Source organism: Sparus aurata, chromosome 2, assembly GCF_900880675.1.
Source record: "Sparus aurata chromosome 2, fSpaAur1.1, whole genome shotgun sequence".
NCBI classification, from domain to species: Eukaryota; Metazoa; Chordata; class Actinopteri; order Spariformes; family Sparidae; genus Sparus; species Sparus aurata.
In genome coordinates this window covers 7246882-7273594 of record NC_044188.1, presented here as the reverse complement: position 1 = coordinate 7273594, position 26713 = coordinate 7246882, and the positions used below count along the sequence as shown (strand labels likewise).

Here is a 26713-nt window from a genome sequence, read left to right as displayed (position 1 = left end):
ATAAGCAGCCTGGGACTCAACACCATTCCAAAAACGCAGACTGTCAGAAGCCCACAAAAAAAGCTGAAACAAATGGAGATCTAATTCATTTATTACTTTTCTCCTTGCCATTGTTTAAACTGTGTACCTCAGTGACTGTAGAGCAGAGGATTTGCTTGTTTCCTTTGCTGTTGTTTTGTTTCTCCTTTCCTTCCTTAAGAATAAAATAAAGCATTCAATTTATAATCATGAAAGGTTATTTTAAAAAAACAAGTTGTAAATAGTCCACTGTATTGACCTAACCAAAAACCAGCACGTGAAGATCGAGTTCCAGATGCAGTTAAAAGCTCAGATATTTCCAGATCCTTGTAAGCCCAGGAGAAACTTGAAACCCACGACGCTTGTGGGGGGGAGAAGAAAAACAAAAGGCTTGGGTGGAAAAGCAGTAAGAAGAAAGCGGCAGTTTTCATGCTTTACCAAATTTCAGATGAGATTCAGAAACATCAAAGAGGAACTTAAAACACATGCATTCATATTAGGTGGCCCAATAACAGTCAGCCACTGTAAACATTAATGGTCAGTAAAGTTCAATTTGTGTCGAGATTTCTGAGATTTCATGCTGGCCACTCTGTAATCGCTGATATTTCCAGTATTTGCTTGTTTTTTTTCCTCTTACAAAGTAAATCATATGAGTTAAATACAGACTGTGATAATTGAACAGTTACTCAGTTAAGCTGGCTACCACAAAAAGACACTGTAAGAACCTTCACACTGTCATCCAGTTCACCAGAAATTACACTACTCACATTCACTCAGATTCACAACAACTGCTTGAACCCATGCCTGAGTGTCCCTTTTATAAATAGTATTTATCCTGTTAGAAGTCTATTTGGGGCACAAAAGTCAGTCTTTGTCTTCGACCGACTGCAGACACAAAACACACCACTGTGTCTGACACGTCTTCGTCAACATGATGAGCGGGTGGGCCATTGGGAATATTTAGCCAGTGTCAGTAGGCGTTAGCGGTGATTGAAACATGAGGCTGCGCAGAAAGACTGACAGGTGTGGGTCTTTGTAGTCTGCATGTGTGTGTGCCGTTATTGTTGAAAAAGTTGTCTTAGTAAGAGTACCTGGAACGCAATTATCGTGTTGTGTGCGTTTGTTCGAAAAATAAAAGGACAATACCAGCACAACATATTTCACAAGACTGATCGATTACTTTGTGAGAATTTCATTTTGGTCGACTAATTCAACAGACACATTTAGGTTGTCAAGGGAACAGGTATGCAGTGTTGTTATTTTAACATCTTAGCCAGCAGTCACAGAGTGGTCTGCTTTGACTGATCCTGCTGAGATAATAGGAAGAAGCCTTTGATTTGAGGTAATTCCAGGTAATAGTTTCCAGAGAGAGCCGTTCAGCACTGAGGAATGCAAACTAATCTGGTCACATTGGTTCTGCTGAACCTCTCAGAAGACCCCGCGGGGTCGTCACCCTCATAATACCAGCCCACATTTACGTCCCTCTTCAATAGAGAGTTAAAGGACGAGGGATGAATGGAGGCTGGACAGAGGGAGGGGCTTACACATATTCAAGTGAGCCATGGCTACTGTTCACATGTGCTGTGAATGCAGTGAACTGAGCCATAATCTGCAGGTGTGAGTTGCTGACTGGCTAAATGGAAATGAAGGTTAAATCACTTAACGGCATTTTTTTACAGGGAAAAAAAGTGGAAAGGCTCGGCTACCAGTTGGCGAAAAATAATTCTTAATTATACTTTTTTTTAAACCCTGTCGTGGGCTGTCGTGTTTGAAATTCTGCCACTGCAAAGTGAAAGGCAGACATCATCTCAGCTGCCAGGCCCTTCTGTAGTGGTCCAAGCCAACAAATTAAGAACGCCTGGCATACTTTGTGAAATCCTGTTAAGGATACTGTTGATGGGCAGGGACTTTGTCACTGTGCAGACAATGGCTTCACTCTCTGCTCCTGGGTCATTTTCATTAATTAAGCAACGTGGCGCTCAAAAGCTAATCCAATCACACAGCAGTCTTTTCTCACGGTTCCAGGCCTGGCTTCTGGATAACTTTGGTGGACCTGCTGCTTGACACCACAAGCGATACAACAATATGCACTGCCAAACAAAGTCAGGACAGAGGATGTGGATCTGGAAAGCAGGGGGAGGCAACGGAAATAACAAACCACCCATACATAAACCAACAAAGCCAAGGCCCACTGTAGTATGTCGAGATTTTATTTAATGCTTCGAGGACTCCACAAAGGATGAAAGAACAAAAACCTTCTTTCATGTATTTCTTTTACTCTGAGGTGACCACTCTATGTTGATAGCAGGTGTTTGGAGGCTCTGAATGCACAGATACTGTGTATTACGAAGAAGGAGCATCTTTCAAAGGTAAAATCCGTTTTACTATAGCATCTTGACCTTTCTCTCCCCCCCTGCTTCTGGTAGAGTCATTGGGACATCCAGGCATCCGTTTGGTTTGGTCAATTCGTTTGCCATCCTCTCTGTCAGAACAGTGACTTCCTCTGCATGGGACAAATGCTGTATGTATGGCCCGAGCCACTGTGATCTATTAAAGGATCCCCAAATGGTCCCAGCTCACAAACAACCTATTTCAAAAGATGTTATTATAGTTTATCACTTGTTTTTCTGTTTTTAAGGACAGAATTATATGGCCACTGATCACTGACACTGAACATCTGATTTAGGGCCCTGAGAAATTTCATTTTTTCTTTAGCTGTTCAGAACTAAATGCCAGTGCCTCAGTAGCTTTCCCAGTATTCCCTCTTAACATGTAAAAAAAAAAAAAAAAAAAAAGACATTGTGCCAGGCATTGATCTGCAAATTAATACCATTTGACTTTATTTTTGTTTGAACGTCAAAGTCTAGCCTTCATGGTTATTGGCTTAGGGACTCCGTTCTCTTTGTCTGTCAGCCTTTTAGTGGTTTCTCTTTTGAAGCCCAGGCTTTAATTCTCTGCTGGATGTTATGTGCCAATAGACCATACACTGCTAACAGTTTGACATATCTCTGCAGACAAAGAGCCACAGGCCTCCTTGGACTGATGGTTTTAACAGATCACACCAGACCCCCAGATGAAAAGACGAAAGTCACACTGCAGAGAGCAGTCAAGGTGGAATACTTGAGGAAAAACCCTCTCAGTGTTGAATTTCTTCTAGGAACGTGATTTGATTGAGAATCTTGGAGCAAAACTTTGAGTAGTGAGTATGTCTTTGATTTACTGCTGTTTCAGGCCATGTAGAGCTGCTGAGCCTACTGTTGGCCTCCTTCTGACCCCTGACCATTGGCCTTACACACACTGTTGATCTAAGTCCAGACAAGAACTGGGAAGTGTCGCTGATTTATATTCTTGCAACTCAAAAGACGATTTCATGCCTAAATATGTATTTTGCCTCTGCCAGAATTTAATCCTGGCCGCACTACTGCTGTCTTTTCTTGTATCCTAGAAGTCTTACGCACCTGGTGTTTCAAAAATCAATTAAAAACAGCTGCCAGTAACATTCTGCTGCACTGACTTCACTTCACCTATCTTAATATAACTAGTTCACCAAGAGATAAAGGAACAGTGTTCAAAATCACACTCAAACTACAACCAATCAATACTACATTTGTCAAAATGTTTTCTATAGTCGAAGCTGTTCTAAGGAATTCTGGTTACGATGACAGCAGTGATGAAGGATGCATTTGTTTTCAATCAGGGGAACAACTGCAGGATTAAGCTGGGGGACTCCCATAGACCGAGTCAATGAAGGGGGATCTATCATCTAACAGTCATATTTTTACAACTGTCGGCTTCAGATTAGTGCAGCTGACAGGCGACATGTGGGTGTTGATGGAATTCTCGCTAAAGCTGGCAACCCAAGTATTGTCCTTCCCTGCCTCGGCCCAGATCATAGATACTCCCACCTGGGCATTGTGCAATTCTTGGCTGTGACAGCTCTGCTGCCCAGAGAAACCCCCTAGCCAGCCCAAATCAGTCAACCACTGGAGGTGTGTATGATTGTCTGCAACACTTTCTCTATTTCTACTTAAAATAGGAGGAAGGAAATCAACATGGGAACTATTGGATTTCATAGCATGAGTACTGTGGGATTGGGTGGACCTTCACTTCAGAACCAAACAAGTCCTCATTCATGCCAGCTACAAAAATCACATTCTTCAGTTTCACATGCTATAGATTCAATGCCTTGCCAAGGAATGTGGGACGTCCATAATCTTTTGTTGAGAACAAATTAGGCAGGCTAATTTCCCTCTGGTGAAGCATTGCCTCATGTCCCGTCCAAGAACATGTTTATTTTATTGTTATAAATGGATTCTTAATTTTTTCCAGAAAAGAAAATCTTTGCTTCTACATCTGATGAGCTCAAACAAGCCTGAAAGGTAATTGAGCTTCTGGACAGGGAGGAAAACTCTAGTGTGGTGTAATTTGAGATACTGTACAAAGCACAGCTAAAATCCCTTTCGAATGATACCACACAAATTATGTGCTGGAGATATATTACATATCTTACCCACAGTAAATTGAACTACCCTTCAGTATTCCTGCAGTCTGCCTGGTGCATGCTGCAGATAAGGATAACAGTATGCAAACCTCGCTGCAGCTCACAGTAATAAAAGGGGAAAAGTGCGACTGAGGCTGGCACAGACAATGTGCAGTTGTAAAAATGGAAATGTGCATATTTTAACCAGTTGTAAGGATACAGTAAAAAGATGGAGGCTCGATCATGCAGAGCAACAAGACGAATGTGCCGAAGCTTAGACGGCAGCATCCCTTCGTTTTGGCTACTGGCACTCCAGGGCAATCTTGGAAAAATATTGTTCTCCAGTCTAGCCAGACTTCAGCAGACTGCTGGACTAACTCAATGTGACATCTACTTCCAAAGCAAAAAAGCAAAAACGCCCACCTTCAACACACAGACGTATAGACCACTTTCTTTCTCGGACAAACACACACAAAAAGCCTAAAGACCAGTAGAGCAAGCCCAGCGCTCAGTGGGCCACAGGGGACTCTGCAGGAACACAGAGGTGAGGGGGGATACAGACCTTCACTTCTCTGTTACGTCCCAGAGGAGTCCTGCACTACTTCCATTTCACAAACAACCTAAGGACTGTCGTGCAGGATGCGGGAAGTGGAGGAGCCACAAAGAGGGCCAGCTTCCAAAACAGAGAAACAGATATAAGCCTGAGCCTGGCAAGAGACCAGGTTTATATCTCAGCGAGTGACCCCTGACAAGAGGAAAAGGGAGAAAAGCTCCCAGCAAGATGGGATCACTGAAAATGGAGATGTCATGTTAAATGGTGGCTGAGTTGTTGCTGTGCAATAGTGGTGAACTTACACAACGTAGTTCGCCAACTTGTGTTTCCTTTGGGCTTTAGCTGAGGCCTGGAATTAAATTTGGATTTTATAAACAGTGTTTCTGACATGCAAGACTGAAAGAAGCTCCCGTCCAATACAAGTTTACTGCACTGTTATTACTGCAAATCAGTCAATTAAACAAAGACGGAATTTTTGATCACTTGTTGGAAAACGCCTTGCATTTATTCACCGTCAATAACATTTATACACGTCCCCCTGTTCCTTACACTTACACAGTGTTCAGCCTGCTTAAAGCAACACATAACTGAGACAGATATGCGTTTAAAACACATTCTTCCAAAAGCTATTCTTCAAAATGCCGAGAGCTCTGTGGTGCAATAATAAAACAGGCAGTGCCTATGCAGTCTCAAAGGGCTCAGGAGATTCACGGGGGTTACGTGATACCCAATCAGAGCGGAGCCATAACACACATGCTTGTAGAGAAAGATGAGAAGCAGCTGCTTACTGCTGGCTACTTGCTGGACCTCACTTCACCCTAGTAAACCCACTCACAGTTATGCAAATGAGAAAACAGAGATGACCAAAGGGGGTCAATCGATAAAATTAGCATAAAGTGCAAACATTGACTTTTCTGGTCATATATATCCACAAGAAACCAAACTGAAGTAGTCACCTACACCACCCTTCACATACAATACATGGCTGTGTAACTGTAGGGCAACAAAAGAAGTCAATTATTTTGTGTTGCTGATCACGTAATGAAGCACAGGCGTCATCTTTGACACATCTTTATGTTTCTCCCGTGACATGACTATGAAAGCACAGATTAGATTTGATGCTGCATCTCACTGTAGGCTCCAAGGGATTAACATTAGCCTCCTTAAGAAGGAAGAAGGGATTTAGATGTTACTTGGTGTATGTTTTGCTTTCCAATGTTAACAGAGAATTATATGAAACTACAGATTAAGCATAACCCCCGTGTTTATAGATTTATCAGCATTAGCTAGAAGCAACAAATAAAACTGTAGCACGGATAGCATTTATGATAGTCCATAGTCCTCTCTGAAAATCAGCGTAATTTCAAGGGATTAAAACTTTGGGATATCAGGGTGATGTGATGTGCTACAATTGGTCCACCAACCATTTTTCTGATCAAGGACGCCTGCAGCTGATGGTCAGAAGATTTAGCCTGATTCTTGCCATTTGTCTTCCTCCAGATGCATCAGTAAAAGAAAAGAAAAGTTATCGGAATTCAAACAATTAGCCCAGTCACCAGAATAAATGTTGTCACGTTATGTATGTGTTGTTGTTTGTAATGTGCAATGGTGACCACATGAGTTTCCCACTTGTGGGATAATAAAGTTTACCTTGACCTTGACCTTGACCACTGATACGTTGAGATGTGTACGTCTCATAATCCCTTTTAGATCATTTTATGTACAGTTTATGAGCTGACTTTTAAGTTTGGAGATGGGGTTCATGACGGTGGCGTGACAGCTCGGGGAAACAGCTAGCGAGCCTGAGACCACTGTCCGAAGCAGCCTTTCAACTATTATAGAAAAGGAGTGAAACCGCTGCCTGTGCCTTAACCTAACCGGACTCTATGCACATTATTGTCACAACATACAATTTAAAACTGAACCACAAGAAATGAAACGTTTGAACTTGAAGAAATATAAAGATTCATCATATCTGTGGAAATGGATATGAAACATTTATTCAGACGACCGGGCTGAAAGCAGTAGAGAAGGTGAAATAAACAAACACTCAGCACACAGCAAACTCCAGAATTTGTTTATTTTGCTTCGGCGTGGACTCTCGTGGTTATCTTGTCTCTGTCAGAAGAACACTCTAACCCCACAGCTCTCATCTCTCCACAGGAGACATTCAATAACGGTGAAAAAACTGTGAGTCGGCTTGTGTTTCCAACAGCTGTGATTTGCAAGGTTGTCTCTCTCTCTCTCCCTCTCTGTAGCTTTAATCTTTCACTTTTCTTGCACCCCCCCCCCCCCACTTCTTTGTATTATCCTTTTCAGGGTATCACTTCATCTCATCTCAAACCTCAAGTGAGTGAAGCGAGAGTCTTGGTCACTTTTCTACTGACTCATTTTAACTGGCTTTATTTAGACACCTCTCATTTCCTTTTCTCAGTCTAGTAATGGCAGACACTCTGCATCCCATAATCCCACGATGCAGCCCTCCATTGACCTTTGCGAGGGGACGTGCTGCAGCGTTGACTGTGTGCCCGATGCTCGGGGCAGGAGTGAGGAGGCTGCATGCCCTATGACTGCTTTTCATCTGTTTAGACAGACAGTCAATATTACCTTTTATCCCCGGTCTTACTCTTTAGAGTTGAGCGGATATGATTTGTTTTATGTGTGGGGGATAGCTGAAGGCTGTCCTGTCCTTCTTTGACCTGCAGTGCTGCTATCATGTGTCCATCGGCTCAAGACAATTTGAACTGAAAAGCATGGAACCAGTTAGCTGGCCTGGGTAAATATGGCAGCACTATGAGATGACTTTGGGAGGAATTCATCAAAAAGGAAATACGCTTTGCTTCTTAAAGGAATACATATGGTGCGCGTAATCTGGCAACAATCACTTACATTGCATGCACATAGCACCTATTTTCACTGTTTGCATTGGACTTTATGGAATCTGCTGCTCATTTTCTGCATTAAACCAAAACACACTGTGGTGATAGTCTCATAAAACATGAAAGAGGAACCAATTAAACCCAGTCTCTTGTGTATAAATTAAATTAACATATGTAGTTATAATCCCACTGTTATTTTAAGAGTAATGAGCAGGCAGTGAGTTTAAAATGACAAAATGTGGCTCATGTAATGCTCCATGTTCATCTTGAAATGAATAAGGAGAATTTTGAATTGATTCCCTCATTTTCCAGCTCTTCCAAAAAGCAATTACACAAGTTTAAACTGGTATTTTCCATTTTAAAAGAGCATTAGGCCTCTCTGCATTTACACTTCCTTTCACATTTCATTGCGGCACATGACAGTGGCTGATGGATTGGGCTTTTGGTGGCTGAAACTGCTCACGGGGAGATTGTTACCAGATGAAAAGGTCTTGGAGTGCAAACTGGGCGGTTTTGAATAAAGCTATAACTCTGCAGTCTTGAGTGTTATCACGGACCACACCAAATAAAGAACCCCAGTGTGACATGGACAGACACGGAACTTAATTTGCTCCAAATGGCTAATGAGAATTTTGAACAAAAAACATTCAATATTGGATAAAAGTCTTCTCCCTAGCTGCCTAAAGAAACATATTTTATGGTCATGGTTAACTATTTTTCAAAGACAATTGAAAAATTAAGCTTTACAAAAGTGTTTTTCAGCACAATCTTGTTGCTCTCATTTGGTCTTGGTTTTTGAGTCACTAAGTCTAGAATAACCAGATCCCCGCAAACTCATTATGGGACAAAGAGTATGTCTGTCGGGGCGCCGTTTAGCTCAGTTGGTAGAGCGCACGTCCCATGTGCCAAGGCTCTGCAGCGGACCTGGGTTTCGACTCCCGGCCCAGGTCCCTTTGCTACGTGTCACTCCCCCTCTCTCTCCCCGTTTCCTGTCATATCTTCAGCTGACCTATCAATAAAGCCATAAAAGGCCTAAAAAAAAAAAGAGTATGTCTGTCAAGGAGAATGCTGGAAATGTGACTTTCTGCCTGTTTGCTTGAAACATCTCCATGCTTTGCACTCTGGCTGATTCAGCAGGACAATATACAGGTTAGATTTTCGGCCTTGTGCAGGACACAAATAAAATATATTTTATTTAAATGTAACTCTCCAACTCCCACACTAAGTAAAGTTTCACAGCCCTGGTGGCTTTGCATAATAGTCTGCTTACACTCATATTCTGGCAGTGGTCTTGGTTTAAGTAATTCATCCATAGATTGCATATGTCTTTTAGAGCCACATATTTCTTGTGCTGTGTTGCATCACACTGTAAGTCTGGCAAATTTTGCAAAAGAATTCTGATAATCACCTTCCACCAGCTTCATACAGCTATTGGTAATTTCACAATCTTTACTGTTTCTGCATTTCTTTGAGATAGTTTCCGTTATATTCCACCTTAATCTGCATCGCTTGTGACGCTTTGTTGACCTCCAACTTTCCCCTTTGGCAAAGCGTAGGCGGCAAAAATCTGTGAAAAGGTATCCTGCACCTGACACACAGTTGCTCAGTTTGATTGACATGAAATAGCTCCATGATGACAGCCTTTCATGTGGTCGTCAGAGACACTGGATATAAAAAATATTTTAACAATGCATCAGTCCTGCACTGGGTTGACTTTTGCAAAGTAGTCAATCAAAATGCGAGACGTCATCTCAATATGTGGGAGGTGGGATAATAAATGCTGTGCAGTCCAAATAGGTGAGGTCACCCAAACGGAATCTGACAGGAAATGGAAAAATACAAATGTTTTTTAACTGGAAGAAAAAGCTTTTTCATGATAACAGACGTTCACTTGTCTTGGCGAAAAGACAGGCGTAGTGGTGGAGACCCCAGCGTGGCACTGGAATGTGTACGTTCATTAAATGTACTGTAACTTGTTTGGTGTAAAAATGTTTTGATTCATCATGTTACTCATGTTTTGAGATATTTAAATCCAAGGATCTAAAGTACTACGCACATCTATTCCACCTGTTCAAATACAGCGTTTCTGTATGAACATCGCTCACTTTGCAGAAGCTGGAAAAAAAAAACGTCTGTATTACTGTAATATGACCATCCGTATCGACTTTAAATAAACCTGAAGAAAATCTCAAAGGTATGAACCTTCCCCTTCAAAAACGGATCCTAAAAGAATAATATATATCCTACTTCAGTGCTTCAACATTTCATCTTTGTTCTGTAGCAAAAGGAAGTGAGCAGAGATTCAATCACAATAACATCAGACTGTAATCTTGAAGTTCTTTGGTTACAAAAGGAAGACTCAACTTACAAATTCCTGATATAGAATAACTGAGCAATGCAACCATTCAGCAAATTTCAAACCCCTGTGGCTTTGAAAAACATAGGTTTCGAATCTTAGCCATCTAATTATACTGCATGTACTTCCCTTACGTGGGGACGATGCAAGGAGGAAGAAAAATAAACAATGAAACACCCTGTCTATTTGTTCATATTTCATGTACACTTCTTTGACTGCAGAAGTGACAAGTCGAAAGAAGCACAAAGGCCTTTATAAGACACAACTAATGCAATCCAGATGTTTCAGAACTGTGTGTACAGTCCCCTCAATCCGCTTAATATGTAAAATTTAAAACAGTTATGAAAATATTTTTCCTCTGAATATCGTCCAGATGAGCGAGTGTGTCAAGCTGTCAAGTTCTCTTCCCTTCTTTGTCTGTCAATATTTCCCACATGACAGTGTAGACTTCCTGATAGATCAGAACTGAAGGGATTTTACTTACAATGACTCTGTGAAGCATAAACATTATTCAAAAATCGGAAATCTCTGGCCTCCTCAGGCATCTGATACTGCCTGTACAAAGATGAAGTGACTTCAACAGATCAGAAGTCTGGATTATGATTTGATTTTTTCAAACTGATCAGGTGCATCACCTGAATTTTAAATGTTTCTACTACTACAGACTCACTTTGGCAGCCATACAACTGGAGAGCACTGGATGAAAGGAAGTGATGGTAAACCTGTGGAATTTCACTCTCAGGCCACTGACCTCCTGCCAAAATCATGTCTGCTCCGTCGGCCCACAACTCGCTGTGATTGATGCGACCTACACTGCAGCATGCAGGCATACTGCCTTGTCAGTTCAAATGTCAGGCTTCTGACTCAGTAGCAAGCGGCTCCCACACTGAGTCAACTTTTCTAAACCAACAGAACCATCCCGGCAGTCACACACATGGTATAAAAACCCCTGCAGGTCTGATGTGACACCTGGCTGGGAGCTCTTCACTGCTCCTTCTTTGAAACGTGAGGGGTTGGCTTGGTCATCCAGAGAGGGGAGTCGAGCTTTGTTGCCTTACTCCTAGATGCCTGGCCCCTCCACGACCAGACAGAGAGAGAGAGAGTCGGCCTGGCGCTGGGGCCTTGGCAGTGAGAAAGATCTGTGGTGTGGCCCCTCCTTTTCACTGGGCCGGGATAAGCCATGGAGTGTGGCGCCTCTGAGGTTAGTGGGCTGCCTCATCGAGACACCAGCTCCATCATGAGCCTATTTTTATTCCATTTTCTCGCTTGCATTTTTTTTTCTCCCCTACTCAGACCTCTCTTGCTCTCTTTTTTTTTTTTAGCCCTCCACTTTTGCCTTCTCTGTCTATCTCTTTACCGCTGTCCCTTTCTTCCATGGTGTTGAGATGTGTTTCAGCCTGTATGCATGACAGAGGAAAATGAAGAAAAAAAACTGCGCGGCTCGGTTTCTGGTTTGGATCCCAATATTCACTTGCTTTTTTCCCCTTTCTGTCTTTCTGTATTTATTTTGCGCATACACTTGCCAAAATGGCAAGAGCTCCCTGTCACTGGTTTGGCACAATCCATGCAGTATATATATTCAAAGTGCTTTAATCCATATGCACAAAAGTTATTTATCTGTATCAACAACAGAGGCATTGTACACCAGAAACTGCTCAGTTTCTCTTGTTTGTCTCCATGAAACTTTAATTTAATCTCAACATGTAACTTCTTCCATAGAGTTGCACTGAGAAGCATAATTAACATGCAGGTTGCTATCTTCCTCACACTGGGCCAAGAATAAACAAGAAAAGAAAGGCCTGAGAAAGATTGAACAGTCTTTGTTGGTATTCTAACGCCCTAAATGTCAGGATTGTACTTTTGAGGGAAAGGATCACTGTATTTAACCAGCTAATCCAACATGTTGAGTCAATTCACGTACAATGTGGTTGTGCTGGCGAATTAGCAGGGGGTCCTCAGCTTTCAGGCAAGGAGTTTACCATCATAAAGCAGCTGTCCCACATCAACAGACAGACAGTGCCGTGTTTGTGCCATAAGCCATTCTATACAAGCACATTGTGGCAACTCCTTTGGCATTTTTTAACAGCCTGGCAACAGTAAGCTCGCAGAGTGAAAGGGGTCTAGACTGGTCTTCTAAAGCGACCCTCGCTTCACATTAGCACTCCGGGTTAAAAGAAACATTGCAATGAGGATATTGACATACTTGTAAATAAACCCTAATGAGGACAGGTTACCAGAACTCTAGACGAGAACAAACAGTAACTACAGTAAGTATTATGAGGGTGAAAAAAGGGGGCATGACCGCAATTAAGGTCTCAAACACAACTAAAGGTGTGGGACTTTTTATATTTTCTTGAGCGCTCGAGGCCAAGTTTTTAAATAAAAGGCGAAGTCAGACTCAGAAATTCTTGGCAAGAGATAAAGGAATTATTTGATTTATTTAGAACCAATCTGCTTTCCTCTCAGCATCACCCATCACTCTGCTAACAACCATAGCTAAATGAGCTCTGTATCTCAAAAAAGACGCTTCACACAACGTATTCTGTGAGCTGTCCTGGCTGAGTTGAATTCATTTGAATAATTTACTTTGCAGAATAGCACGAGAATATGGGGAAATGGTTGATCCATCAATCTAGTCTGACACTCCGCTTTAAAAAAAAACAAGGTTTCCGCTCTGTTCTTTGTTTGCGTATATCTAATGAGCGAAGGAAAAGAACACAAAGGTAGTGAGTTATATAATAAAGTCTTCTTTGGTGAGCCTGGAAGGGATTTGAAAACCCTGAATTAGTTTGGTGCTGTATGAGCATGCAATTTCCTCTCTCTCATCCACAGAGCACACCACTGCCACGGTGTTCATTTCCACTGGCTTCCTTCAGTGCCCACATCTGAAGATTCCCAAGCTTAAGCAAGGATTGGAAACTAACCTAGTGTCCAGCGTGAACACAGCTATGTGAGCATATCATGCCACTCTTTCCAGTCAGAGCACTCTGACGTCATACCATTAATCCCTTTCACCATACCACCCAAGCCTCGGGGAGACCACACCAAATCCAGCACTCGCCCCTCTGAGGAGAGGACCACTGGGATCGAATTAATGAGGCTTATTACATTACATCAAACCAGTAATGAACATCACAACAGACAAAGAGCCAAACTGGTAAAAAGAGAGGTGGTATCAGAACTATCACAGCTGCTTGCCAGTTAGGAGCGATCGTGAAAGAAAAAGTCTCCTCCTACAAAAGCACAAAAAGCTATGACTCATGAGCAAGATGTTGCCTTAAGAGAGACATGTTTCCAAGGATAAGTGGACTTTTTACAACAACCCTGATTCAATCATCCCTTTGAAAATCAAAAAGATGTTTTATGCTCTAGCTCACTTACTGCAGTCACATGTAGTCTATATCACAGCACACATGCTTCTGTAAATTTTAACTTTTAGTGTACATTCTCTCATGTTCCCAGCCTCCACTGGCTTCCATTTATTTCCATATATTATGAAAATAAATCTGCAGCCTCTTCAAACACGGTTTAGTTGTGTAATCCATCAAGTATGCAATTTTTGTATTAATCCTGTAATGCGGTGCAAAGTTTTCGAATCAATCTGCACTTAAACTCATTGCTATGCAACGTTAGTGTGACATTAACAAAGAATTACGTTGACTTGACCGAATTGTATTGGATTACACAACTCACGAGTTGTGCCAATTTATTTTCGTACTCGAATGGAAACCGCTGGCTGCCTAGAATGATGGGAAAAAAAACAGCCAAAAATCTGACACAGTATACCTTAGCATATATCAGAAAATGGTCCCAAAAATTGTTTCAAGTTAAGAGGTAGTTAAGAGGCTTAAAGTTGAAAAAATATCGGTAAGGTCATTTAAATCGCTCTATTCAGCAAACACAAAGAAGAGATTATGGGAAATGAACCCACTCACTTTAAGGAAAAAAGAATGAACCACTTCAGTGTGGTTTATAATAAATCAGCCGAGTATTTAAAAAGTGGCAATTTCAACAAAGTACTAGTGCTCCAGATGGTAGCGCTGCTCGCACAGATGAGAGGAGGCTCTCTAGAAAATAACAAATGACCTAAGTGGTTAAAATGCTCTACAAAGGCCTGGAAGTTGCATCGCCAACTCTGCAGCACTTGCCACAGTTACACAGAACATCCACTGGGACAGTTGTTGTAAATACTCCTTTCCTCATATACTTATTTCCATAATCACGGCCTGTGACTTAAAGGAGTTCATTCCTCATTTCCATTCAGACAGAGTCCAAGCCAAACCAGCTCCTCCTGGAGGAGTCCCCCCATCGTCCAAAGTCACGCAGAACGGAGTTATTGCACTGGGTGAATGAAAATTCACTTCACTCACTCTCGGTTGGCCTATCTGCCCCTACCGGCCACATGGAGACAAGGCAACATCTACAGAAGTTCATTCTAATGGATTTAGACGGTTTAGTCTTCTCTTTACAGTACTACTGAAGTGTGTAGGTGACTTGCATGAATGCAACCCAATTTGCTTCAGTAAGCTGCCATCTTTAAGTACTTCTCCTGTCATAAAATATCATTAGCAGACCAATTTTATGACTTCAATCATAAGCACACACAGGAAAAATGAGGTCAATTAAATCATGGATTGCTCTCAGATCCCACTGTTCACTGAGTAGGGATCTGCCGTGATTGAAGCGTTGTCTCTTCGTCCGGGCCAAAACTCTTTTCAGCTTGTGTGCTTTGGCCTCGTCTTGATGCACCCTTCTCCTACTGCACAGGCACTGGCCAAATCCTGCAGCTCTGTCCCACCTTCCCAGACTGAGAAAAGAAGACGCTGGCACGCAAACTGCTGCACAGTTCATCTCTCTCATCTCCTTACACAACACATTTCTTTATATTTTACAGTCATTTCTAAATGCACCAGACAGATATTGTTTGGCTTAAGTCTAACTCCAAGGAGAAGGGATATATTTTACAGGTATTATTTAGCTGCCTCAGCTACAAGAAGGGACAAAAATCTATAAGCTGCAAAGAAACTTTGCACATTACTTTGCCAAACTCCCAGACAATATAAATGACTACCTTTATACTATATAACCTAAATTCATGAGCGTGACATCTGTAAATGGTACAACTGTAAACCCTTGAATCTACTTAATGGAGGCTGAAAATTACAGCGCTGTCCTTGCTGAATTTTAGGAAAATTTGCAATTTACTAATAACATTTCATTTATTACATCCTGTCATGTAGTGCAGTTTTCCCATCAGTAACAAAACCCAATACTCGCATTCAATTACGACTAATAAGGCACTATATTGTCTCAGCTAAGCATAAAGCCCCACCCCTCTGTTTAGCAAACACATGACAGACAGGAGTATTTAAACTTTCTATTTCAAAAATATTTAGATTTCAGACTTTTTCTCAGACAGACCCTGGTCAGTCCAATGAAAGCTGAACGCTCCTAAACTGTTTACATTGTTGTCCACAGTGCCCACATAGGCTTTGTCCACTCTGAGATAACAGATTTGTGCTTGTTTCTTCACATGGCTCAGTTGTGAGAGATAAAGGCCGAACGTTTTCGCAACTGGCAGCCCTACTGGGAGAAGTCCGGAAGTGTTTTTTAGACTGATAGCTCTTCCCTTCCAAGTGGAAAAAGGAGGGCAAACTGAATCTAATCGTGCTGGCACTTCGTTGGGATGCCCCCGATGTGTTATCAGAACCCAGGAGAGCTGGGAGGGATGGGGCGAAGGGAAGTCCCTGCAGTGAGACAAAAAGCATGAACAAAGACGTCTGAGCAGAGCTGGAGTTTAGGAGAGAGAAGGCCTTGTGAACTCCCCCCCCATGTCTGTCCTGCATGACAGATGCAGAGGCCCAGCCACTGACAACATGTGAGAGGGGGGGGGGGTGAGGAGGGCTAACATGTTGAATAAACATATTCAGTCCTCTGCTACCCCCCTAATTCCCCCTCCAAATGAAAACCTCAGTTGATATACACTATAGATTCATCGGATAGCTCAGTTTATACTCTGTGTTTATACGCCAGGACAAATGTACCTTCTCCAGCCAAGAGATCATGATGTTCCTATCTCCAAACAAACATCCTCAAGCCCTGCTACATGTTCCCCAGACCTCTCGGATGTGTTGATAATGTTGTATGATAGCCGAGACAGCGAGACAGTCCAAAAAGAAACAGTGATGAACTCTGGAGAAAGGACAGCTTAACTCTTAAAAGGCCAGCGCTGTGTTTGTACAAGCTGCAGAGAAGCTGAGCTTCCAGAGTTTCATATGTTCACCTCTGCACAATTCATTTAAGGACTGTCCTCAGCCTAGCAAGAAAACACTCAACTGCAAATACATCAGAGAAACAGGCACTTTGGATGATGACCTGCCCACGAAATCGATGGGGCTTCTTGTTTTCCCCTCCCTTATTTCCCAATATTGCCATGGTAACAAACCACCATTTGAGCTTCATCTACACGCCTCTTTTGCATGCGCACTGCATGAGGTAAATCGCCTCCTTTCCCCTCTCAGCATCTGCTTTCTTTCTCACTCTTCCTCCATCCACATTCCCCATTTGTTTCAATCATTTTCCACCTTCTTCACTCAGTCTCTTCAGAAAAGCGCAGGTCACAGGGCTGTCCTTTCTTCTACACAACTTTTCATTCAACGTGGTTTGTTTTTTCTTCATTCCCAATTTTAGAATCTCAAAACTTAAACTTAATGCATAATAAATAGCTGCAAGTAATTAGAGAGATTTCTGAAGAGAAAGGCCTAAATCATTGCGTTATTGTAAAATTTTAATATTATATTTAAATCATAGACAATTGTTCTAAAACTACATTTGAAACTGGTCTGACATGAAAAACGGGAAAGTTTCTTAATAATTTCTCTCTTATATTTTGATGTGTGTCGGAGCTTGGCCCAGTCCCACAACAACATCAGTGCCCTCCCACCAGCTCCTTAGCAAAATCATTCACCATACTTCTATGTGTATTATATGTGTGTTAGTGTGATGAATAAAGAGCGGAAGCAACAGGGCAAAGGGTGACTTCACACTTAAACAGCCTGTTTACAAGTCATTTACAGAACTGCAGGAGGGAGAGAGTCTCGGACAAGTCTCCCAAAGAAAGCCCCCCTTTCAGAAATACACAAGCAAATAAAATGGAAAGATGAAAAAGGAAGAACAGTTTTTTGAGCAGAAGACTTCTGTGCAGTTCATTTCATATTGATGGGGGCGACGTTTCAGATATGACTTCACGGTAGCAGGAGAATAAAAATCACTTAGATACCACTGAGCCTGTTAAAGTGTAGAATTAGTATGCTAAAGGTAAAAAAAAAACATGGGAGGAAAGGACCATGAATAAAAAATGGTGCAGCAGCAGCGATGACAGGGATGGTGACAGGGGAAGAGCCCTGACTGAAACTGGCTCAGATTTAAAGCCACAAAAGGAGGCTAATTATTTTCTCATCTTTCCCCTGCTCGGTCATGTTATAGCTACTCCCTACACTTCTGTTTGCTGAGAAGGTGACTGCCAAAGCATTGTGAACTAAAGCTTAAACACTCAAATTACACAGAGTGGTATAAATGAAATGTTTTGTGCTTGCATATGGGTAGAGTTAGGATGTATAAAGTCAAATTTCCTGGCTGTCAGACATTTTCATTTCTTTCTGGCACACTGTTGAGTGACATTTGTAATGCAGCAGAGAGAACTACCATGAACATTACAGGATGCTCACAGCGCTGAGGGGGGGTTACGTTTTATCCAGCGCTGGAATTATAATGTACAATTTGAAAATCCTACACGTACTGAAGCAGGTTTTACATCCACACCCACAACCATGAAATTGAAATTTCTGCGTGAGAGTAATACCTGTCCTGGAGCACAATAAGTATGAGACTCTACGACTTAGCCGTCTTTTCAAACATTCCGTTTGCTTTGGAGACGACATTGGATGGAGCCCAGGGGATTTTTCGATTGTTGTCAGAATCAACTTAAAACATCACTTGATGGCTTCCCTTGGGTTGAAAACAGTATTCATTATTTATCAAAGCTTTTGTTATACTTGTGATGATGAAACCACCTGCCTCCTGTGTTCACAGCGTTGTCCAACCCCTAAAAATGACTAAAGTCGACAAGACGTTAGACCAGCTGGCACATCGATGGAAAAGTGTGACAGGGAAAATGTCAGTGAAAATTTGACTTGCGACTCCCTCAAACCCTTGGTGCCCTTGAGGAGAACCTGCTGAGTGATCAGCAGTAGGAAACTGCGGTAGTACTTGAACACAGGGGCATAAAGGAAACAAGGCAATCAAGCTGTGATTTGTTGACTGATTTCTGATTGGAGAGTTAAAAACTAGCCGGACAAAGGCAGATCTCTGAATGAGCTAGTGTTATTTCAGCATGCCGTGACTCCACATACAAACGGCAAATTGCTACATTAATCATCATATCCGCTGTTTGGGCTAATCAGGTCCTGTAAGCAATAAATTGTTGATAGTAAAAATTGGCAGCAGGTGATCTGTAGTTCTCCCCACGGCTGGCATAAAAGCAAAGATCTGAACAGATCTGTAAAACAAGATCATTCACGTCCGCACACCCCCACAGACCAGTACATGTCCACATGAGAGTAAGGTTGTACTCGAGCCATTCCACAACTAAAACGTGAAACAAAACCCCACCAAACTGCTCTGTAACCCGGGCAGCACTCAGAGAAAAGGAGATTGGAGAGGTTGCTTGGTTGTAAAGAAGGGCAGAAGGATCTATAGGCGATGATATAGTACACTGAAGCACACTGCAGAAATGCACTTGGGGTTTGATGCTTCTCCTGCGTCAAAGATCTGATGAAACAGATTATACATAATTTCCAAGGATCCTCAATAAAGACACAGCTAGGTTGGACTGCAGGCGGCTTCTGAAACCAGATGTCTGGATGCCTTTAGCACTGGCGATGATGAATTGGCTCGTTGAAAGCATCAACAACTTGTTTCTCCATTATCCCGGCTACTGCACCGACCGGCTCCTTGTCTGCATTGATTTGAGCGGCGAGCTGACTTTGCAGAGGCCGCTGCAGACAATACACACTTTTCTGGGAACTTAACCATAAAGTATTTCTTCATTCATCCTCTGAGGGTGATCAGCCGCGATAGAAAGCCTGAAAGAGAGCCTCTGTGTGCCTTAGCCACTCAAAAAAACACAAAAACGTTTGGTCAGTACTTTTCACTTCACATTCCAAGGCCTGCAACTGAATATGGTTCTGCCTAGAGTGGATCAGATGGGCTGCATGTCCAGCCTTTAACCTACGCTGGAATGGAAAGATGCTGCAGAGCATTGATGTGAATCATTTTAGTTTGGACATAATCAGCCAAAATAATATCTGCTTCATAAATTTCCCTGCTCGAGTCTCGTGGGTTGATGCCCTGGAAGATGCATTTGTGAAACGCTCTGGGAGGAACCCAGGGCACTGATTAGAACATTTTTCCCCCCCTTAAAGCCTTTCTGCGTCAAGTCACGCATTTACACACACCCTACAGTCCCGAGTCTTTTGTTCGTCTTTTCTGATACCACATCACACATTTTCAGTCTTGCACTCCTACATACTAGCGCTGCCTAATTACAGCAGAGTCCCTCTGCTGCCGACTCTGCCTCCAGGCCCCTCACAGCACCAAGCCTCATACAACAATCTAAACAAAGATTTGGCCTTTCAACACGCTGGTTAAAAGAAGCAGCACACCACTCTCAACATAAACTCTGCAGCACCAGACCAAATTAGCCTTATGGATGAGGTACGCAACCCTGTGGTAATTAGTTCCCCCGCTAAATCTTTAAAGCACCTCCCAGCACTCAGAGGACGTCAGTGTTAAGCTAAGCAGTTGTCTCCTTATTACAACTAATCTGCAGAGTGAATGCATAACCTTAGAATAGATAAGGCATAACAGATGTCCTCCCTTCTAACACAAGGGGCGTTTCTGGTAAATGTGGCGAAGGCTCCGAGATACGCAACCAACAGTGTGAGCAAGGACCACCATGGAGCATCAGTACACACAGACTTGGAGTCTGGTTGGGGCACGCCTGGGTGCCTCTCAGTCTGAAGCCAAGACAGACAACGTTGGGTAACCGCAATGTAAAAGTGGAGCTTCTCACCCCACAAACCTCTTTCTCCACCTCTCTCTCTCTCTTGCTTTCTTATTCTGTATTGAAATAACAAATAGATAACTCACTCGTTAAGCCAGGTACCAGAAAATGTTGTTTGGCATTTTTACTTGATTAATGACTACCATTAATCAATTTTTATAATTAAGAGTTGCCCCAATTCAAATGCCAGTATCAGGGATGCATTCGATACTGCCTAAAATGGTGAAACTGTTATCGGTGAGGACACAAGCCTATACAACCTATTCAATACCACATAATCTTTTTATCAGAAACAGAAATCTGGCACTTCCTTGCAGCATCCTGTACAGCTGTATGCAAGTTTTTATGCACAAGCAGCCAACATCCAAAAACAGCAGGCGAAAGACAACTTCTTTTTAAGACTATTTTTCTGCTTTAAAATCCAGCTGTCTGCAGGATGCACGGGGATGAAGTCATGTACCTGAGATTAAAAAGTGTAATAGGACGGCGGTGAAACAAAGTTAACTTTGTTTCAGTGCCGTACACCTCCAGACAACAGAGCAGTTTCTTTCCTCAGGAAGTAAGACTCTTCAATACTTTCTCAGCGGTCAACTGTGAAAAATTGTTTTGATTTTATGACTTGATAAGTCATGAGACTGCTCATAACCAGTTAAAAGTGTAGTACAATATATAGCTAATGTCTTAGAACATGCAGCCACTGAAGAACTTTGGTTCAATAACATGCCGGCCAAAACAACTATGAATATTAAAAACTGCTTGATCAGAGAATAAATGAGAGGGAATACAAATCCGAGCAGGCGTTTTCGATACATAGTGCCTGGTATCATTTCCATCAGTACTAAAAAAGTATTGAGGTTCAATACCAGCTGTAAGCACTGATTTGGTTCACACAGGAGCTGAGTGCGTTCACAGCGTCATTACTGTTAACGAGCATCTGCAAAACATCCTGCTCTAACAGTGTCAGGGTAGGTCCCAGGTTTTCGTGACCACACAGAGAGATAGCCTTGGCTATGGAATCTTTACGTCTGTCCTTGTTTGTATTTCGCATGTTTCCCCCTGTTTCATCACTTTGTTCCTGAGACAGTACCCCCCTCCATCAACTATTTCTCACACGGGGGGCTGAGATACTGACGTATTTCTATGCTCGGCCACCTTCACAGCCCTAATCAGAGCTTGTCGTAAACCAAAATGGATCTAATTGAGAGCAGAATAGGATGATGTGACCACACGCTCCCCGTAACTGAATGTTCCACTGTTTCCATGAGCTTGTTGGGCCCAGTAACATTCTTTTGAATCGTTATTTCAACTGGCAGTCAGTGCAGCAGCGAGGCTGGACCAAAAGGGGGGGGCTGAGGTTTCTGGCAGACAAAAGCGATGCATTCTTTGTAACAGTCAAGTTCTGGATATGGAGACAATTTGCTTAGTGGTTAAGATATTTCAGGGCTGTGTATATATAGTGCATGCTTTTCTAGAAAGAGGCAGTTCTGTCATGAATATAAAATACAACATGCTGGGGCAGGAGTATTTACCATCTGAATACCTGCACTCCATCATCACACCTAAAAATGATTTGTTTTTTGTTTTGGATCTAGTTTCCTGGTTACTGATTTTTTGTTACCTGGCAAGCTGTCACTCAGCGTCTGCTTTCCAGTCTGGTGGCTTCCCATGGACAGCAGGAGGACTGGATGGATGATTTAGCACAGATTTGCTTTGGAACAGAATGAATATCACGAGCAGATGATGCTTCCTGATGCCCAGCTTGTTTAGCCGTGCCAACTGCCTTGCACATGTGCAGGGGGACCACGGGCTGTGAGAACAGAAGGCCTGGCAGGCGTCATCGCAGCAAGCATTTTAGTCAACCCCCCTTCTCATTCAGTCGTCTCAAAGGAGGAGGGTGGCAAAGTGAATAATTGTCTCTATTTACAAAGGTCAAGCAAAATTGCTCCTCTTGAGCCTGAACGCAACACTGTGACAATGTGACTGTGAAGGCACACACACCTGCAGTCTGACTTCACTCTGGTGGTAATCTACACCCATGCCTTTCTTGCATCATCAAATTAGATAAGCCTGGGCCTGGTCTGACTGGGACCCACAAGGCAGTGTGTTCACATCACTCCAGGGAGGCCTAAGCATCTCCAGACAGGAAGATGTGCTGGTTTCACCTGCTCCGAACTACATGTCACCACTCCGGAGGGAAACAGGGGGAAGTGAAGAGGTGAAATTGGATCACAGATGGGACGCAGCAGTGTGGGAAAAGGAAGTGAGAAGAGATAAGAAGTCTGGACGGACACGGGGGAAAAAGTAAAGAGAGATGGACGGAGACAAAGAGACAGGAAGGGTAAAGGAGATCCCACCCCTCAGAGTCAGAGGATAGATGTTAGAGGAGGGATAAACAGCTGGATCCAGCTGCTGAGTCGGAGCTTTGTCACAGCTGCCTGTCCCTCTGGAGACTTTGAACTGTTTTCTTTCTCCCTCTTTTGCTCTCCTTACACTACACTAACACCCTTTCATAGAAATGTGGAAGCTGAGAGGTCCATCTCACCTGCAGCAGACAGTCTAGCAGACAGACTGGACTAATGAAATTTCTCGTCCCACGAGAGAGCCATATAAGCCCATCTTTCTTCCTTGCCAGATGTGGGCAGGAAACCCCTCCAGCACGCTTTTATCTCATTCAGCGTTTGCTTTACAGCCAACACTCTGCGTGGCTGCATCACAGCCTGTACTGACCCTTTATATTCACCCTGAGGTATTGGAGACACTGTTTGCTTTACCACTCAGCACTTACATAAGGACAGCTACAAAAAATTCTGTTTTTCGAAAGATCCTTGCCTGATGTTTGAACCTGTCGCAGCAGCGATTTTATATATTCGAATTCTAATTATTGTATCAACAGTAAGTTTTGATAAATGATACACAATTTCAGTCTATTATCAAACGTCCCTAGTTCCACTCTCTGAAACATGAGAAGTTATTGCTTTTCTCTGATTCATTAAATTCAAACTGAACATCTTTGGGAAGTGTATGTTACCTAGAGTTTGGGGAATATTGTGTTGGCCATACAGAATTCTTGAAAATTGTAAAAATGAATCAAGAGATTAAAAATGAATGAAAGCAATGACATAAACACAGCACTTGCACTTACAGTCTAAAAATGCAGTGGTCATTCTACGGTGTTTCAGGTTTTGGTGTTCCAACACCCACAGCTTTGGTTTTCCGCTAATGAACAGCACTTCCTCCCAGCTTCTGTATTCACCCATATGCCATTAAAAGTTTTACCACAACTTTCTCGTCTTCCTGTGCTGTTGGAAAAGTGAGAAGCGGTCGACTTTCTGATGGATGTCTGAGCACAATAAAATGCGTTCAGCTGTCTCAAGCACAGCAACTTTGACCTGAACACCCACACTCTATCCAGATGTACATCAGTGTTTATGTTCGCTTCAGTGCCCCTGCTAGGCCCAGGAGTAAGTGTTCAAGGAAGTATTACATTTGCAAACACATTAAGTAGCACATCCAGTTTCCTGCAATTTTACCATTCCCTGAAAATACTGTTATACCGCAGAGCCACAGCGAAGCTCGGTAGTTAGCAGGAGGAAAAAGAAACAGTGGAGACCAAAAGCAGAGTCAGCTCGCCTCAAGCTAAACCAATCCCTGGGGGAGACAGGCCAGTCTGGTATTAAAACAGACAAGTGAACATTTTGTTTGACACAAACCATTTTCAGAAAAATGTCTGGTAAGAATTGATTACACGCTTTGTGTACCAAAATACTAGTCTGAAACTGGCAATTTAACTCATCTCCTTAGTTAGTCTCATTTGGTTACGGTGGAAAAGCTTGACTGGAGGAGTTAGCAAAGTTTATTAAAGAGAGAAAGTGGCCATGTCCCTATGTGTCAACAAATTATTGCATTTTACATGGCTGTTTTGCAGTAGATCCAGTCTGGGTGCAATTCATAACAAGCCACTTTTACGTAATGCAATGACAACTACTGGCAATTGTGGTTGACATTTAAAACTAGCAGCTGAAACACTGAAAAGGGAGCTTTGTGGAGGAGCAAAACTTTATTTTTTAAGTAGAATTGTCTTTTCAACAGGGACTGCAGGTATTCTTGGTCACACAAAAGAAAAAAAGGCACAGACTGTGAAAAGCAAGACGTACTTCAGCAATGCAGGTTTCCCAACGTCCCCTGAGGAAGCCAGTACAAAAGCATCTCTCGCAATTAAACAGTGAACCCCAAATCTTTATACAGACTGTACTGCAGAGAGCACCATGAATGTGTCTGGATTAAGAAAATTATTACCTTACGCCACCACAAGAGTCATGCCAGGCAATTCAGTTCAAGCACACCATGGACTCAAGCACCTGTCTGGTGGTCACCAGTGGGTGGTTGCTTTAGTACGAAAAGACTGAAACTAAAACTGCGAGGGACTCATGAAAGAAACACATTCTTTCAATCATTCATACTTTCTCTCCGGGGCAATTATGAGTACTCCACTTTCCCCATAGACTGGTTGCTTTTATGTTGGCAGGAATGGAGAAGAGATTCAGAGTGCCACTTCACTGGGGTACCTCTTTCAACTAGGCTGCCTTTAAAGAATTCAGTGAAATAATGAATATGTTTGAGTGGTGCTGTATGTTACACCACTCTACAAGACTCTGCATCTGTAGTTATCTAAACTAAAAACTATCAGGCTTATAATACTGTTGCACACAAGAAACCCCAGCCAAGGCATAAAAGGGGATGTGATGTGTTGAGTCAAAAAGTTGCCAAGACTTTGCTGAGACAGGAAGCACTTTGGGTGGCGAAGGCACTGATGAATGCGAAAGTTTGTGTTGCAACTTAAAGAAAGAAAAAATGGCAAACTATTTCCTCCATCTCTCGCAGCAATCAGTGTTTGCCTCATGTTGCTTGGGGGGCTCCAGCGATGACAAGCGGACCATTCTGTCATGAACATGGGGGAGGCTGGTTTAAAAATTAGGTCTGGCCTACCCTCACACCCAGCTAATGAGATATGAAGTGTGATCAGATAAGAATTTTGGATAGGGGACAGACCAACAGACAGACGAGGAAGCCCCCCCACTTGTGTCACCTCCGCTGCTCATGCCAGTGCTTGTCAGGGCTCATTTCCCCTTCAGCTGCCTGGAGACCCCCTCTCGCCTTTCTACTGGAGCCAGAACGACCCCCCAAAAACAGACAGAGGGACAATTCTTGCAGAGACACACACTCAGAACAACCCAAAACCACAGTGAAATGAGGTGTAAATTATTCCCCAATGTGAGATTCTGACATAACCAACTGGAAAGCGTCATTACTTCATAAGCGAAATAACACATAGGAGAATTAATGGCAAATGTCTCTCAATGCCAAGACAACCAGGGTTGGCTTTACTGAATTTGGAGATATTAGGGCTGGCTGATGTGCCTCATTATCCCTAATGACATCTTGTATTACTCCTCTTCCTCCGAGTCAGGAATCAAAAGCTTTATGCTTAATGAGCTATTTAAATGACCTTGAGGCAATTGTTGCTTCATCCCGTTAACTAAACTATTATTCCAAAGGGACCTCACACATGTGATATAAAATGTACTTTGGCTGAAATACAGTGTTACGGTACCTCTTGAGTGAATGTGTGCTTGCTATCCACAGTGTGTGTGTGTGTGTGTGTGTACATATATATGGATCAAATGTAAGTATGCCATGAGCATAGCAAGTTATGGTATTGTGGTTCTTTTATAGCATCAGATCTGCGCTTTAACTTTCACACTGTCCAGAAAACTTGTAAAATGTGAGTCAGTTTGAATACTTATAATGGAGAATAGAATTAATAATGGCTCATGAAATACATTCCACAGTGCAGCTTGTGGTTTTTAAGATGTTGTTTTTCATGTCGTATTTGATTTCTACTCACAGGGATGACCCATTTTCTTTGCAGTATATTTGGCATATTGAATTACAAGACTGATTGCTGTTAATAGGCTTAACTCCTTATTTTTAGTTATAGTTTTTTTCCACACACATTTAATTCTAAAGTCATCCATAAACCAACTGATGTATTGCAGAAAGTGACAAAATATCACAGGCACAGCACTGTGGAGCCAGACGATATTAGAATAATCATGAACTGCTGTGCTGGTGACCTGCAGAGGAAAAAAAAAAAAATCAAGCCACTTCAAACGTTTGAATTAATGATCACAATGTCCTTATTGTAATGTTTTTTTGGATAGGCATTGTGTATGGAAAAAGGGAATTGGGAATTTCATCTGCAAAGGAAAAAAAGGCAGTCATCAGATGTCTTGCTGAGATGTTT

General features: G+C 42.4%; 1 protein-coding gene across 1 annotated transcript in view; it reads right to left on the bottom strand.

Moving 5' to 3' along the window:
* LOC115571994 (protocadherin-16-like) overlaps window positions 1-26713 on the bottom strand; it is an 82562-nt gene that overhangs the window by 45526 nt on the left and 10323 nt on the right. The window lies entirely within an intron of this gene.